The sequence below is a fragment of the Solanum pennellii genome, chromosome 6, assembly GCF_001406875.1.
Source record: "Solanum pennellii chromosome 6, SPENNV200".
In the NCBI taxonomy this organism is placed as follows: domain Eukaryota; kingdom Viridiplantae; phylum Streptophyta; class Magnoliopsida; order Solanales; family Solanaceae; genus Solanum; species Solanum pennellii.
The window spans coordinates 2899344-2918169 of NC_028642.1; the positions used below are offsets into that span (position 1 = coordinate 2899344).

At 32.0% G+C, this 18826-nt stretch overlaps 1 pseudogene; it reads left to right on the forward strand.

The window, feature by feature from the left end:
- Positions 1-13234: 13234 nt before the first annotated feature.
- On the forward strand, positions 13235-18127 carry LOC107022055 (annotated as a pseudogene).
- The last annotated feature ends 699 nt before the right edge of the window (positions 18128-18826 follow it).

Here is an 18826-nt window from a genome sequence, read left to right on the forward strand (position 1 = left end):
ATATATATATATATATATTTATATATGTATATATCTTAAGATTTTCTTAAGCTGGATTTTAATATCTGACATGTTCATTCATTTTGCCTGAATCTCAAAATCTCTAACGAAAAAAATATGAATAATAATTTATAATTATAATTATTATAATAAATAAATAAATATGATATGAAACATAGAGATGTATATATGTACAAGAAGTGTTTATAAATTTTTTTTCTTTCTGCATTAATATTCAAATTTAAAATAAAAAGAAAGAAAGATAGGAGAAGTGATTATAATAATTATATATGAGATAGAATACATCAATAAAAGGGAGACGTGTCATAAATAAAGAAAATATACATTGCTTTACACAAAAACAAATGGAGTGGTGTAGGCTCCTGCTTTCATTTTTATGCTTTTAGCAATGGTGTAGGCTACTATTTTCATATTTAGGCTTTTAGCAAGACTGTTCCTTCTTTATTTTATATATAACTTTATTATTATTATTATTTTTAAATTATAAGGGGATGCAATATTTACCTACCCATTATTTTTTTACCAAGTGGCTGAATATTTATCACACATTATGAAATATCTTCTATGTAGAAATTTCCATCCAACCTTTAAATAACTCTTCATTTTTCTTTTCTCCTCTTAACATATAGTTCAATTTTAGATTTGTGTGGTCTTCTGCTGTTTCAAATCTAGGTAATTTGTTCCTACTCTTTTATATATATATACATATATATTTAGTAATAATTTCAAGAAAGCTGGCATGTTAAATGTTTTGTATTTACATCAATTTAGTTTTTTGCCTATATAAATCTTCTGTACACATTCACTATTATTAATATAATATCAAGATGATTCATTGAAAGTAAATTATTTTAGTGAATGTATCTTAAAAATAGGTGACTACTTTATGTTGCAAACTTAACTGAGATAGATACTTCTTTTTAAGTGGTAACAAATATTATGAAATATAATAGAGCTATAGGTTTGTCCTCAATCTGAAAGAACTTTTGTTGTTTGTTTTCTTCTTTGGCTGTTGACTTTAAATAAAATATTAGAAATAGTAAAATTCTTTTGCTTAGTGTTAACAAAAGCTAACCACATAATTGGAGGAGAACATGGGACATGAAAAAATGAATAGTTGTGAGTGTCTTATTTATGCTACTCACATAAAAGTCCATCACTTTCAGTTATTCATTCAATCTATAGAAATTATACTCTTGACAAAATTAATCAAGACATTCTGAAAGTAGAATTTTGCAAATATCTAAAAGCCAACAATCAGCAATCTTGAGATACATAAATAACAATTACAACATTTATTCCGAAATGTCAAACATGTAGGGTCCACTATATGAATCATATTTGAGCACATTAAATTATAATATTATAATTTGCTGTTCAAAATCAGCGTTTACATTTATATCAAATTTAATAAATGATTTCTGCCATTAACTTTACAGAATTTCGACTTCGTTGGGATAGTTGTTCGCTCCTGTAATTCACTTTTCTCTCGGTGTGTGGTAAGTAGTACTCAACTAATCCCTTATTTAACACCTTTATTTACTTGAGACACCAGAGTGCTTTGTGCAGTTTATATAGGCAATAATTTTTAATGTGAAATTACATATTTGCCCTTCTTGCTTTTGAAAATGAAATTTTTCCATTTGTTATTAATGTAAAATGACCACTATACCTTGGCCGTCCTCTTACCACTCTTGTATATAATAGTAAACTCTTGTATATAATAGTAATAGTAATAGTAACTAGAGGTGGCATCCTAGGTATATATAAACGCTGCTGCTGAAATAAATATTTTCTTCCTTCATTTTTATTTATTTTTTAAAACTCTCTATTTTTTTTAAAAAAATAATTATATAAAAATTTAATAATAGTTTCACTACTCATGCTAAGCGCTATATATTTTTATGCAAAAAATGATTTGAAAAATAAATATAATTAAAAATTTATCAATAAAATACTGAACAAATAAAAATAATCGGAAAGCATGATATCAAAAGAAAGCTTAAAAAATGAAATGATAAAGTTTTGACAATAAATGGTCAATGACTTAATTATATTGCTTCACACCTCATTACAGTGTTATCTCTTGTCAACACCATTTTCTAATACCACATTTTCTTTTATAGTTTCACTATGCTCTAAAAGATAAAAAAATAGAGAAAGAATAATAATCCTTTCCACCCTTTTGTCGAGTGATATGTCGCAGTTGTTAAATTAATCAAGATAGCTACAACTCAACAGGCTGAAAGTATAACAATTCTCTAAAGCTCATAGATTTATCAAAATCTCAAATAGGCATTCACCTAAAAGCCAACAATCAACATTATTGATATACAATTATAATGATAAAAATAATCATGTCCAAGTCTCAAACATGTAGGGCCGACTATATGAATTCTCATTGACTACAATAAAATATAATTATACTACTATAGTTTGTTGTTTAAATCAGCCTTACATTTTCGGATTTATTAATTTATTTTTCCTGTTAGACATATATATTATGTTAGAATTAATATATGATTCGAACTATTAAATTTACAGAATTTTGACTTCGTTGCGGTGGTTATTTGCTATCGTGTTTCACTTGTCTCTCGGCGAGTGGTAAGTATTACTCAACTAATCTATTATTTAAAATTATTACTATTATTTACCAGATAATTATTTTGCGTAATTATTTTAATCCCAAAGATGTCAACTCGTAGAATCATAGAAATGTGCACTCTTCTCAAAAATTAAATGCGCATAGAAATTCTAGGAGACGTGAACTATACAGATTGATGCCACCTGATAAAAAAGAAATTCTTCTAGCACGCCGTCGAGCAAAGAGAGCTCAAATGAGAAAATATAACATATCTGAAATTTCAATGAATAATGATTTGGCTACTGCGTCGTTCTCTAATTCCACCATTGCTTCAGTTGCAGAAAGTTCTAATTTTATGACAAAACCCATTTTGCTCCTATCAGAAATAGGTAGTACTATGTTATCAGAAATTAACTATAAGAAATTAAAAGAAGTATCAAATTGTCAATATTGTAAAGCCATAAAATTTGAATATGAACCACCTGCGTTTTGTTGTAGCAATGGTTCTGTTCAATTAACTTCACATGAAATTCCAATAGAATTAAAAAACCTTTATCTGGAAAATACCGAGCTATCAAAACATTTTAGAACTTACATTAGAACGTATAATAATATATTTGCTTTCACATCTCTTGGAGTAACTTATGACAAAGAATTAGCAAAAAGAAATAATGGTATTTATACTTTTCGAGTTCAAGGACAGATGTATCATTTCATGAACGACTTGATTCCTACTGACAAAAAAGAAAAAAATCTCCAATTATATTTCTTTGATAGTGAAAATGAAGAAAGAAATCGAATGGCATGTTCAAATAAATTAAATGAATTTGTTATGAGAACTCTGATGGAAATATTAAAAATTAATCCGTACTCTATGTTTTTAAAATCTTTAGTAGATGTTCCACAACTATCTGACTTTTATATTGCACTTAAGTGTGATTCTGGCTTAGATCAACGTATATATAACTTACCAACAGTGTCGGAAGTTGCAGGAATATGGGTAGAACAAGATATTACTAATTCTATTCCTACACCACATATTCGAATCTATACAAAAAGTGATAAAAGTCAATTGGTTCATTATTATTACGGTTGTTATGATCCATTGCAATATCCATTGCTATTTCCATATGGTCAAGGTGGATGGCACTGTGGTATTAAGAAAATTAAGTGTTCTTCAATAACACCAACACAAATCTATTGCGAAGAAGAACAACTACCAAGTATAAAAAATATGTGTTCAATAGAAAAATTACTTAACATGGAAGCCGAAGTTATGTTAAAAGAAAAGCATAAAGGAGACAGTATTTCTTGTCGTGAATATTATTGTTACAAACTTCAAATAAGAGATAATGAAAATATTGTCTTACATGCAGGAAGATTATTTCAACAATATGTAGTAGATGAATGGATAAAAATTGAAAGCCAACGATTAGACTTTGCTTCTTTTAATCAAGCTTTATTTAGGACTGATGTATTAGACGAAATTTTGGATGTTTTACGTAAGGGGGAAAGAGAAGCTTCACATATAGGAAAACAACGTATACTTCCACCTAGCTTTACTGGAGGTCCAAGAGATATGCGTAGACGGTATATGGATGCTATTGCATTAGTGCAACATTTTGGAAAACCTGATATATTTTTAACTATAACATGCAATCCTTCTTGGCCTGAAATAGTAGAAAAACTTATATCAACCGATGAGGTACAAAATAGGCCAGATCTGGTTAGTAGAGTGTTTAGAGCAAAAATAGAAGAATTGAAAAATGATATAATTAAAAGGCATATTTTCGGTAAAGTTGCAGCATTTATGTATACGATAGAATTTCATAAATGGGGACTTCCCCATGCTCATTTTCTTATCATACTAAATGAGAATTACAAATTACTAACTCCAGAAGCATATGATCGATTTGTATGTGCTGAAATACCAGATGAAAATATATATCCGTATTTATATTCACTTGTTACACAACACATGATGCATGGTCCTTGTGGTAATCTGAACCCAACAAATTCTTGTATGAAAAAAAAAGGATGCTGTAAAAATAAGTATCCTAAAGAGTTCGTAGAACAAACAACCAAAGGAAAGAATTCATACCCAATTTATAGAAGACGAAATACAGGCAAAATTGTGAAAATTAGAGGACACTTTCTTGATAACTTGTGGGTTGTTCCTTACAATCCATATTTACTTTGTAAATTCAACTGTCATATAAATGTAGAGATTTGTTCAGATATAAAAGTTGTTAAGTACAGTTATAAATACATTTGCAAAGGGCATGATAAAATAGCATTTCATATACAGACTAATGATGTAAATGTAGAGATAGATGAAATAAAAGAATATCAATCTGCTAGGTGGGTATCACCATCTGAAGCTGCATGGAGAATATTTGCTTTTCCTATTAGTGAAATGAATCCATCTGTATATCACCTACAACTCCATCTTGATGGACAACAACTTGTTTCCTTCAAAAGTACGAATAACATTAGTAATATTGCAAATAATCCCATTATAAGAAAAACAATGTTAACCGAATTTTTCTTAATGAATAAATCAAACAAAGAAGCTATGAACCTAAATTTATTATATCGTGAGTTTCCTGAACATTTTGTATGGTCAACAACAGATAAAATTTGGACACGTCGTAAATGAGGTCACGTTATTGGACGTGTAGTGACATGTCATCCAACCGAAGGAGAAAGATACTATCTTAGACTATTGTTAATGAATGAAAGGGGGCCAAAATCATATGAAGATCTACGTTGTGTAAATGGAGTACAATATAATTCATTTAGAGAAGCTGCTGAAAAATGAGAACTATTACTTTGTGATAATAATTTGGTTGAATGCATGTCTGAAGCTGCAAGTTATCAAATGCCATCCAGTTTAAGACAATTATTTGCTATGTTATTGATTTATTGTAATCCAACAAATCCTAGAGAATTATGGGAGAGATTTGAAAGTCCTATGTCTGACGATTTCAATAAAAGTTCAAATATAAATGTAAGAGAAATACGTTATAAAGTATTAAATTATATTGATGATATTCTTCATTCAATGGGTCGTGACATTAATGAATTCGAACTAATTTCAGAATATATCAAACCTTCATCAATAGCAAGAGAAGCTAAAGAAGTTCATTATGAAAGAAATATCATCGTTAGTGAGGAAGATGTTGGGTTATAGACCTTTTTCCCTTCCTATGTGGATAAATAAAAGTCCAATTTGGACCAACCCATTTTTGCCCATAAGCCCATTCTTATGAGGCAAATATAAGTCTATTTAGGTCTTATTTTCAGACATACAAAGAGTTTTTCAGCAGCCAAAAAGAGAGAAAGAGAGCAGTTTTTCGCAGTCAAAAATTCAGCCCTAACAGCCAACTTCAAATTGCGATTCCCGCTTCATTTCTTGTCCGATTGAGCTGATTTTTGGACAGCATATTATATTCATCTCAATCTTTGATTAGGAACTGACAGAGTTGGATTTGGTGGCCTGCAGCTTCAGTTTTGCTGTCGTGAACAGTAGCTGCGAAATTGGTGATTTTGCTCCTTTAATTCTCTAGATTTGGTGCAATCTTATTTTGTTGTTGCTCGTTGTTTGGTACTTGTTTTGTGGCCAATTTTGGAGAAAAATATTGTAACTCTTGGTGATTATAGTGGAGCTTTTGGTCCCGTGGTTTTTTACTCTTCACATCGAAGGGTTTTCCACGTAAATCTTGGTGTCTTGTGTGATTGGTTTATTATTGCCTTGTTATATTTGTTTGGTTGAATTACTTGCTGCCTTACTATCATATTGCTTGTGGTTGTTTGTCTTCTCTTGGTTCAAATCGAAAAGGGAAAGTATAGACTTGGGTATTCTTCCGCTGTTATCCTGTCAGGCATTCTTTGTTAGTGCCTTGTCTTTCCCAACAAAGTGGTATCAGAGCATTGGTTATTGTTGATTGTCGTTTTGAATGATGGAGGCAAATATGAGCAAAATGGTGTGTTTAAATGGTAGTAACTATCATATTTGGAAAGGCAAGATGAAAGATCTTCTATTTGTCAAGAAGATGCATTTACCTGTGTTTGCTTCTAATAAGCCTCAGTCTTTGAATGATGAAGAATGAGAATTTGAGCATCTGCAGGTTTGTGGCTATATTAGACAATGGGTTGAAGATAATGTTAGAAATCATATTGTGAATGAGACACATGCCAAAAGTTTGTGGGACAAGCTCGAGACACTTTATGCTTCGAAGACTGGCAACAACAAGTTGTTCCTATTGAAACAATTAATGAATATCAGGTATAAAGAGGGCACTCCTATTTCTGATCATATTAATGATTTTCAGGGTGTTCTTGACCAGCTGTCCGGAATGGGTGTAAAGTTTGATGATGAGATACAGGGACTTTGGCTTCTTAATACTCTGCCAGACTCTTGGGAAACTCTTCGAGTTTCTTTGACTAATTCTGCTCCCAGTGGTGTTGTAACCATGGAATATACTAAGAGTGGTGTCTTGAATGAAGAAATGAGAAGAAGATCTCAAGCCTCATCTTCTTCAGCTTCACACTCCGATGTTTTGGTTACTGAAGATAGGGGGAGAAACAAGTCCAGAGGTCAGAATGATAGAGGTAAAAGTAGAAGCAAGTCAAAGTCTAAATACAAGAATATTACATGTGACTATTGCCACAAGAATGGGCATATCATGAAATATTGTTACAAGCACAAGAGAGATATGAGACAACAAAAGAGAGAAGGCGATAATGAAAATCGTGTTGCTGTTGTTGCTAATGATGATCTTCTTGTTTCTTGTGATGCAAATGCCATTAATCTTGTTCGTGATGAGTCTAGCTGGTTTGTGGATTCTGGTGCTACTTCTCATGTCACGCCAAAGAAGGAATTATTTTCTTCTTATACTCCAGGTAATTTTGGAACGTTGAAAATGGGCAATAATCATGAAGTTGAAGTTATTGGCATTGGGACAGTTTGTTTGGAAAGTAACAATGGTTCCAAACTAGTTCTCAATAATGTCAAGCATGCTCCAGATGTTCGCTTGAATTTGATTTCTGTGGGATATCTTGATGATGAGGGTTATGTTAATACACTTGGTGTTGGCCAGTGGAAGCTTACTAGAGGTTTGATGGTTGTGGCCCGTGGTGACAAGTTGTCTAACTTGTATGTATTTCAGGGCTCCATGTCCAGAGACTCAGTAAATTTGGTGGAGAATGATACTTCATCAGAGTTATGGCATAGAAGGCTGAGTCATATGAGCGAGAAGGGGATTGATAGTTTGGCTAAGAAAAATTTGCTTTCTGGAGTGAAACAAGCAAAGTTGAAGAAATGTGTTCATTGCTTAGCCGGTAAACAGAAAAGAGTTTCTTTTCAGAGTCATCCGCCTTCAAGAAAGCTTGATTTGCTGGAGTTGGTACATTCTGATTTGTGTGGTCCTTTTAAGGTAAGATCTCATGGTGGTGCACTTTACTTTGTGACTTTTATTGATGATCATTCTCGCAAACTCTGGGTATTTCCTTTGAAGTCCAAGGATCAAGTACTTGATGTGTTCAAGAGTTTTCAGGCCTTGGTTGAAAGACAAACAGGGAAGACATTGAAATGCATCCGCTCAGATAATGGTGGTGAGTATATTGGTCCTTTTGATAGATATTGCAGAGAGCAGGGTATTAGGCATCAGAAAACTCCTCCAAAGACTCCTCAGTTAAATGGTTTAGCAGAGAGGATGAACAGAACTCTAGTTGAGAGGGTTAGATGTATGCTTTCAGATGCTAAGCTGTCAGATTCCTTTTGGGCAGAAGCACTTAATACTGCTGCTTATGTTATCAATTTATCTCCTGCTGTTGCTTTAGATGGTGATGTCCCTGACAGAGTTTGGACTGGTAAGAATGTTTCTTATGATCATCTTAGAGTCTTTGGGTGTAAAGCCTTCGTACATGTTCCTAAGGATGAAAGGTCAAAGTTGGATGTTAAAACTAGGCAGTGTATCTTCATTGGTTATGGTCAAGATGAATTTGGCTATCGTTTCTATGATCCTGTTGAGAAGAAACTTGTTAGAAGCCGTGATGTTGTGTTCTTTGAAGACCAAACAATTGAAGATTTTGACAAAGCTGACAAGGCTGATTTTCAGAGTAGTGAGAGCTTAGTTGATGTTGATCCAGTTCCTTTGACTATTGCACCGGAAGAAAATCTTCATAATGATGAAAATCAAGTTGATAATGAAGATGGTGATCATGTTCAGAATGACCGGCATGATGTTGTTGATGCTCCAGTGCAAGATGATGTGGTTGTCCAACAACCAATTATAGATGCTCCAGAGAGTTCTCTCAGACGATCTAGTAGAGAGAGAATTCCTTCATCTCGTTATTCTCCCAATGAGTATGTACTCTTGACTGACGGGGGAGAACCTGAGAGTCTTGATGAGGCCATGGAAAGTGAAGAAAAAGAAAGGTGGTTTGATGCTATGGAAGATGAGATTAAATCCTTGCATGATAATCATACCTTTGATTTGGTTAAGTTACCTAAAGACAGAAAAGCTTTGAAAAACAGGTGGGTTTTTCGGGTGAAACATGAAGATGGTAATCCAGTTCCACGGTACAAAGCTAGATTAGTTGTCAAGGGATTTAATCAGAAAAGGGGAGTTGATTTTGATGAGATATTCTCTCCAGTTGTGAAGATGTCATCCATTCGTGTGGTTCTAGGCTTGGCTGCAAGTCTAGATTTAGAGGTTGAGCAAATGGATGTTAAAACTGCTTTCCTCCATGGTGACTTAGATGAAGAAATTTATATGGAGCAACCGGAAGGTTTTGAAGTCAAGGGTAAAGAGAATTATGTTTGCAAATTGAAGAAGAGCTTGTATGGTTTGAAACAAGCTCCCAGGCAGTGGTACAGGAAGTTTGGTTCTTTTATGAGTCAGCAGGGCTTCAAGAAGACTTCTTCAGACCATTGTGTTTTTGTGCAAAAGTTCTCTGATGGTGACTTTATTATTGTGTTGCTTTATGTTGATGACATGCTTGTTGTTGGTCATAATACTTGCAGGATTCAGAAGTTGAAGCAAGAGTTGAGTAAGTCTTTTGCTATGAAAGACTTAGGACCAGCAAGGCAGATTCTTGGCATGCAGATTGTCCGTGATAGAAAGGCCAAGAAATTGGTATTATCACAAGAGAAGTACATTCAGAAAGTACTTCGCAGATTCAGCATGGACAAAGCTAAGGTTGTCAGTACACCTTTAGCTATGCACTTCAAATTGAGCACGAAACAGTGTCCTTCTAGTGATGATGAGAAGGAAGATATGAAGAAAGTTCCTTATGCTTCAGCTGTTGGTAGTTTGATGTATGCGATGGTTTGTACAAGACCGGATATTGCTCACGCTGTTGGAGTTGTTAGCCGTTTTCTTTCTAATCCGGGAAGAGAACATTGGAATGCTGTGAAGTGGGTTATGAGATATCTCTGTGGCACTTCTAGTCTGAGTTTGTGTTTTGGTACAGGGAAGCCTATTCTTTGTGGTTATACTGATTCAGACATGGCTGGTGATGTTGATACTCGCAAGTCTACTTCAGGGTACTTGGTTACTTTTGCAGGGGGAGCTGTGTCTTGGCAATCTAGGTTGCAAAAATGTGTTGCTCTATCTACTACAGAAGCTGAGCTTATTGCTGTCGTTGAAGCTTGTAAAGAATTGCTTTGGATGAAGAGATTCTTGGGGGAACTTGGTTGTGCTCAAGAGAGGTATGTGCTTTATTGTGACAGTCAAAGTGCTATACATCTTGGCAAGAATTCTACGTTCCATGGTCGGTCTAAACACATTGATGTGAGATACCATTGGATTCGAGATGTGTTGGATTCTAAGTTGCTTGAGCTTGAAAAGATTCATACAAATGACAATGGTTCCGATATGATGACTAAAGCTTTGCCAAGAGGGAAGTTTGAAGATTGTTGCATGGTCGCCGGGATGGCGGTCTCCTCCACATAGTCGTGAGGGGGAGAATTGTTGGGTTATGGGCCTTTTTCCCTTCCTATGTGGATAAATAAAAGCCCAATTTGGACCAACCCATTTTTGCCCATAGGCCCATTCTTATGAGGCAAATATAAACCTATTTAGGTCTTATTTTCATATACACAGAGAGTTTTTTCAGCAGCCAAAAAGAGAGAAAGAGAGCAGTTTTCGCAGTCAAAATTCAGCCCTAACAGCCAACTTCAAATTGCGATTCCCGCTTCGTTTCTTGTCCGATTGAGCTGATTTTTGGACAGCATATTATATTCATCTCAATCTTTGATTAGGAACTGACAGAGTTGGATTTGGTGGCCTGCAGCTTCAGTTTTTCTGTCGTGAACAGTAGCTGCGAAATTGGTGATTTTGCTCCTTTAATTCTCTAGATTTGGTGCAATCTTATTTTGTTGTTGCTCGTTGTTTGGCACTTGTTTTGTGGCCAATTTTGGAGAACAATATTGTAACTCTTGGTGATTATAGTGGAGCTTTTGGTCCCGTGGTTTTTTACTCTTCACATAGAAGGGTTTTCGACGGAAATCTTGGTGTCTTGTTTGATTGGTTTATTATTGTCTTGTTATATTTGTTTGGTTGAATTACTTGCTGCCTTACTATCATATTGCTTGTGGTTGTTTGTCTTCTCTTGGTTCAAATCGAGAAGGAAAAGTATAGACTTGGGTATTCTTCCGCTGTTATCCTGTCAGGCATTCTTTGTTAGTGTCTTGTCTTTCCCAACAGAACATTTATTATTAAAAAATAAATTGAACTCTGAACAAATAAAAGCTTACAATATTATTCTTGATAGAGTATTGTCAAATAAATTTGGAGCATTTTTTATTGATGGCCCTGGTGGAACGGGTAAAAGTTTTTTATATCGTGCTTTATTAGCTACAGTAAGACATAAGGGATTGATAGCTTTAGCAACTGCAAGCTCTGGTGTTGCAGCTTCACTTCTTCCTGGAGGTCGTACTGCTCATTCTCGATTTAAAATTCCTATTGATGTCGACGAAAATTTTACTTGCAATATTAGTAAAAAAGTTCACTGGCATCTTTGATACGAGATANTTAATACGAGATGCACGATTAATTGTGTGGGATGAAATTTCAATGGCAAAAAAGAAAATGGTTGAAGCATTTGACTTACTATTAAGAGATCTAATGGAAAGAAATACGTTATTTGGTGGTAAAATAGTTGTTTTTAGCGGTGATTTCCGACAAACTCTTCCTGTTGTTCGTAGTGGAAAAAAAGAAGATTTTATTCGCGAATGTTTATTGTGTTCTGAAATATGGAATGAACTTGAAAAACTACAATTATCAAAGAATATGCGTGCAACTAAAGATCCTGACTTTTGTGAATTTTTAAGGAGAATTGGTTGTGGAAAAGAGAAAACAAATGACCATGGAAAAATTGAAATTCCTCATTCTCTCATTATTCCTTTTACTTCTGAAAAAGAATCTCTAAATCTTCTATTTAAAAATACATATCCCGATTTATACAAATGTTGTACAAAAACTTCGTTTATTACTTCTCGTGCTATTCTAACAACTAAAAATGATTTTGTTAATGATATAAATGACATGTTGATCTCTCAATTTTCAAACATTGAAAAAGTATATATTGCTATAGATGAAACTATTGATCCTAAGGATCAAAGTGAATACGAAGATTTCTTACATACTTTAAATCCTACTGGTTTACCTCCATACAAATTAACTTTAAAGAAGAATTGTCCGATTATGTTACTAAGAAATTTAAATCCCTGTGAAGGTTTATGCAATGGGATACGATTAATATGTAATGACTTTAAACCTCATGTAATTAGTGCAGTAATATCTACCGGTGATTTTAAAAATACTCATGTATTTATTCCACGAATACCACTCATGACTTCAGAAGATGAAAAATTGTCACTTCCTTTTAAAAGAACGCAGTTTCCTGTACGATTATGTTTTGACATGACTATAAATAAAGCTCAAGGACAAACATTAGATTTTGTTGGTATATATTTACGCGAACCTGTCTTCTCTCATGGACAATTGTATGTTGCTTTATCAAGAACTACAAGTTCCAACAATGTCAAAGTATTAATTAGACCACCTATAATTGACGAAAATGACGATCATTCAACATATAATGTTATCTATAATGAAATCATTGAAAAAGCTTTTTTCATCATCTTTGTGTTATAATTTGCAATGGTAAATCTTATATACAACTTACATACCCTATATGTATATTTTTGATGTATTTATATTATTAATAATATTGCTTTCATTATACATTTGTCTTTAGTTTATCCTCTTATAATGTATTTTAATTGCAGATATATTTTGCAGATATATTGCAACATGGCGGAAAGATATACCATCAATATGATCACTCCAGATACTAAAAATTGGACATGTAAAGTCCAAGTTGTTGATAAAAGTCGACCAAGGGACAACAAAGATAAAACCACAAAATATCAAGTCTTAATTTTGCAAGATCAAGAGGTATTTATTTTTAATAAAATATATTTTTCATTTTAAAGCTTGACTTTAATCGAGTTAACTAAATAATCCATTATTTCATATTGTTACTGTAATAATATAAAATAATAATAAGATAACTTTAAATTCTACACAACTAATCAAACTTTTAACAAATTCTTTTACAGGAGAATCAAGTTCAGGCCACCATTTTCAGTACTGATATAACATATTTTGAAAAAGAATTTGCTCCTTTCAAGACTTACTTGGTATCTGTTGCATATGTGAAAGTCCCACCTCTTGGATACGAAAATCCACTTAACAAATTCATTTGGAAACTCGACAAAAACACCATTGTTGAACCAATTGAAGAGGTCAAACCTCCAGAGGATCCATTACCACCACCAAAACGACTGACTATTTCCAAATTTGACACTTTTGAGTATCAATCCAAAGAATTTGAATTTGGTATTTATAAATTTATTTAATTTTTTTTACTATTATTCACATAAAATCTAATTGTTATTATAATAGAATAGTTATCATGATCTAATTATTGTTTTTCTATTTTTGTTTAATGCAAGATGTACTTGCCATTGTCATTAATGGCAGTCCTTCAACAAAGACAACAATTGGAAAGCGACTTCAAGAGTTCATTGTCATGGACAAGCTGTAAGTATATATATAGAATATCACTCTTGTAATTTATCTTTGTATATAATTACTTGTTTTCAAAGAAATGTTCTTTTTGGTTAATAGAGTTCTCTTTTTCCTTTTTGTTTTTCGTAGTTGATATATTTTTATTTAATAAAGGTATTATATATCTTTCAAATTTCAGTAACTTTGTTTTTGTAATCGCCTTCTCCAAATGGATAATCCTGATTTTTGAGATTTTACCTGTAGTTTTAGCAGTGTTAGTTGTATTAGCTAAGATTGTCTTTTTTCTTCTTTTTTGTTTTTATTTATTATTTATTTGTGCATCTTCCCCTCTCTTTTGTTAATGAAGAATGTCATTGAATACCATGTTTCTTTGAGTCATTATGAAGTAAAGATTCAATTTTTATAAGCATTGATTTTCTTTTGGATTTGTTTCTGCCCTTTTTAATTTAGATAAATGATATTGTGGATATAGTCTGTTAAAGAGGAATATACTTATTGCTCTGTTTGATTTCTTTCCCCTCGTAGTATGATTTACTCTTATTTCTTAAAAATCAAGATTGAATTTTGATCAACAGCTAATGACATTCAAGTTTATTGAGATTCCTGGTTCATGTTCTCTTACGAAGCCCTAATCAGTGAGATTAAGTATCTGTTAATCTCAATTTTCAATAACTTTAAATTTCTCTAAAGTAAACTTATCTTAATTTGGTTAATTTTATCGCAAAAAGTTCATATTACATTAACTATCAGGAAATATTGGCCATCACTTTGAATATTTGTAGTACTTTCATAGATTAAAAAGTTCATCAATTTCATTGTACAACCGGATTGTTTCTTTATTTGTGCATCTCTATTTTTAACTTTTATATCACAAAAAATGCTGTTATTTGTTGATAATAATCTAATATTTGATTTTTATAATTTATAATATAATATTGTTTTAACGATTTTATTATTTAATAACATCCTGGGAAACATATGCAGGAAAAAACCAACAAAACTGACACTTTGGGAGGATTTTATTGATCATGAGGGAGTTAAACTTCTCAACAAACTTCATGATTACCCGATCATTCTTGCTACGAGAATTGCGAAATCATCCCCGGGTAAAAGTGCAAATAATTTTTTTCCTTTTTTTCAAAAATTTATGACATGATGAAACTAAAAACACATATTCAAATGCACGTAGGAACATTGAATAGATTCATTGGTTTGACGAGCAAATTGAATACAACAATTGAAATTAATCCTCCATATCCACAGGCTTCTGAGTTAAGGACGTGGTAATATATATTTTTATTTAATGCATCGAACTTCCCGAGTATTTTGACATATTTCAAAATGATACAAGTGTTTTCAGTGAGCGAACATTAATAAATTTTCATAATTTTACTTGTATATAGGATCAAAACAATTGAAGCAAAGCTACTTGCTTATAAGATGAAAAGTACAACTCCAATAGGCTCTATTATGTTAATTCCATTTGACGATGACATTATATATGTGGCTAACATCCAAGCACAGCCTCCGGTAAGAACAACAACTATATTATTTGATTATTTGGAAATCTTTTATTTAACAGTGAATAATATTTTGTATATTGAATTTGAAGGGACAAATATTTAATATTGAGGTTGAATTGTGTCTTGCAAGTAAAGAACAACTCTTTAGTGTGTTAGCATGCTCAAATTGTAAGCAATTATTCACAAGATATAATGTGCGAAGGGAAATCTACTGCACAAGTTGTCACCGATCCACACATCTTATTCCTAGGTATATTTGCTCTTCTACAAAATTAAAATTACTAATAACTAATTAAGATTATTTATTTTCTTTATTCAAACAAATAAATGTCTTAACTGACCATTAATTTTAAATTTTTTCATTAATTATCAAAACAGGTGTCAATTTGAAGTTACTGTTAAGGACAACAGCGGTTTTGCCACAGCTATTGTTTCAGATGAAATTGCAGAGAAAATGTTGCACCTCACTTCCGAAGAAATTTATGAAATTTGCTTCGTCAAGGTATAGATTATTTTTTTCACACCAAATAATAACAAAGAACTTGTAATGAATTTATATTTTCATTTTTTCTTATTTATTCTCTTGAACATAAGGTTCAAGTATCGATTCTGAACTATAAAAGAAAAAAAATATATCTTGAATAATATACTATCTAACTTGTAAGAGTTTTAAACTAATGTACATATGATTATGTGAACATATGAGTTCCTTAACTTGAAAAGAATATTGTAGCTGTATAAGCTTAGAACTCTAGCATGACAGAATTTGAAATAAAAAACTTTTTTCATACAAAATTTCATATCTTAAGTTCATGTTTCTTTCCTGCAGCATCCAAATTACACTTTTTGTTGTTGAATTTACAGTCAACTTTCTTTATTAAAATATTATCATTGTATATATAATTTTAAGCTTTTATCCATCTTACAAGTTTTTTCTGTTGGCTGAGAACTTTGTGCAAACTGTTATGCACCTACCACAATAGGCATGACCGTTTTTAGAACTATAATTACGTGTTAACTCTAATTAGTCGAAAGACCTTCAGTATTGAATTTGAGTTCAGATGTAAATACATAAACATAGAAATATTTATTTTCCTTTAAATAAATTTAATATTAATTTTTTTGGGTAATTAACTTTCCTTTCTTCATCCACTTTTCTTTTGATTTAAGAATTCATGATCAATGCATATCTTATTATTGTTTAATTTGTTATTATTAATCAAATATTTTTTTACCAGAAAGGAACATTATCGCTGCAAAATGTGGAAGATCAACTGAATGGAAAGATATTCAACAATAAAATGAAAAAGCTATTCACAAAAAAAATTGGATGCAACGCAAAAATTATCCATTTTGGCTTACCTGGAGAAAGAAGATGTCGTTCATGAACCAATGGCATCTACAACAGTCAATGTTACAGAAGGAAAAAAGCGCACAATTGAACATGCTAATTCAAGGGAAAAAGAATATCCACGCATTGCAAATAAATTTAATCCTCCCATGAAAAAAAATTAAAAGGTATATAAATTATTTTGTACTTTGTTTAAAACTTTTTCTTTGCAATTGACTAATAGAAATAGGATTTACTTATCTTTGTTTTTATTTTCTTTGAATTCAATTCAGTCTCTAGACAGATTATTTCTTATTGTTTCAAATTTCAGTTGAAATACTTTTGCTGTGGTTGTCGAAGCAGTCAGTTTTTGCACTTTTTTGCTGCTGCTGCCACTGAATGCCAAATTTTGCAAGCTTCTGATGTTGCTATGTGGATGTCTTATGTCCCTGTTCTTTGATGGAAACTGAAAATATTTTCTCCTATGATAGCAGGTTAGTTAAAAGTCATTTTTTACAGGTACTACATTTATCAACATAATGAAATACTTTCTTTTTGTTTTTATAGTTATTTCTATCGTTGAAGGCTATTGTGTTCATTTTTAGTTCCTAAAAAATGATGTAACTTTCCTCTATTGATTTTGTCAGAATAACCACCTTAAATCGATAGAATCAAAAATTACAATACAAAATAACATTTACTAATTAAAAACCTCTGAAATCAAACATGTTTAGTAAAACTTATCTAGAAAGAAATGATGAGAATAATCCTTATACAATATGCAAAGCTCGAGAAAGCTTTATGCTAATTTCATATGACACTTAGTACTGTATAATATACCCTGCACAAGTTATGTCATTTTATATTTGGCTTATCATGACCCTATAAAATTGATCTAAACTCTGGAATAGGCTTTGATCAAACACTACTACTGGTATGTTACTTTTCAAAACTATAGTAATCTGTTGATTCTTTCACATTTTTCATCACATTTTATTTGTACATCATACTATTTTTTTTCTTTCTCTATAAGGGTTAAACTTTGGGTTGTGTTATTCTGTTTCCACCTCTTCATGATTTATCGGAACTTGAGATTTTTAATATCGTCGTCATATGTCCATTTACTATCTGCTGATGATCTAATTTGAAACTTTTGAACTGAATTTCTCCAAGACAAGTTTAAAGGTAAATATTAAAGATATTTCATAATTTTTTTGTCCAAATTGATTAAAACCTTTAACATTAATGTCACAATTATGAATCAATTTCTTTATAAATAATGATCCTTTAGTTTATATAAAATGTCTTATGTCAATCGTGAAATAGGGCTTCAAAGATGAGGCTTAGTTGAAGCTTAATGTTGCCACGTTTTTTTAATTTTGTGTTGTATAAGTTATGTGATGTGATTATGTGCTAACAGGTGATTTTTTATCAAAGATGATCCAGAAGATCCAAGCATGAAAGATGCATCTGTTTTTGTCTAATTCTATACAGTATGTAAATGTATGTAATTAGTATTCCGACATATGAAAATGTTAAACTATGTAAGTATCTCACTTCGACATTCAGTAGTATGACATTCACATGAAAATATATTATGAACAAATTTGGCAGCTATAATGCGTTCGAATTACTAATTTTTCTCGTTGAAATATTAATTTTGTTTGTTTGATATGCAACTAATTAAATTTAGGTCCATTATAAATACCTGTAATGCTCCCAACTATAGCATCATCAGCTGAAAGCATGTCTGCAAGCCTGGAGCAGTATTATGCATACAAATTTAGCAACTCCTAAATGTTAATTGCTAATTTGTTAACATTCAGCTACTCTTGATGTTCACTTTCTTCATACTATCAATTTGTGTCACGACCCAAAACCGAGCCGCGACTGGCACCCACACTTACCCTCCTATGTGAGCGAACCAACCAATCTAAACCCTAAACATTTCAATATAATATCAACAGAAAGTAATGCGGAAGACTTAAACTCATTAATAAAAAGACAATTCAATAACTTCTAAAATTCAACGTCTATTATTCCCCAAAATCTGGAAGTCATCACTACAAGAACATCTATGATCACATTTCTAAACTAAGAGTATTCTAAGAAGCTAAAATAAACAAAAGCTAGTCCATGCCGGAACTTCAAGGCATCAAGACATGAGGAAGAAGATCCAGTCCAAGCTAGAAGCATTAGCTCACCCTGAAATCCGGTGTAATGAAGACTGGCTAGAGTTGCGGTTGAGTTGAAGACGACGGTA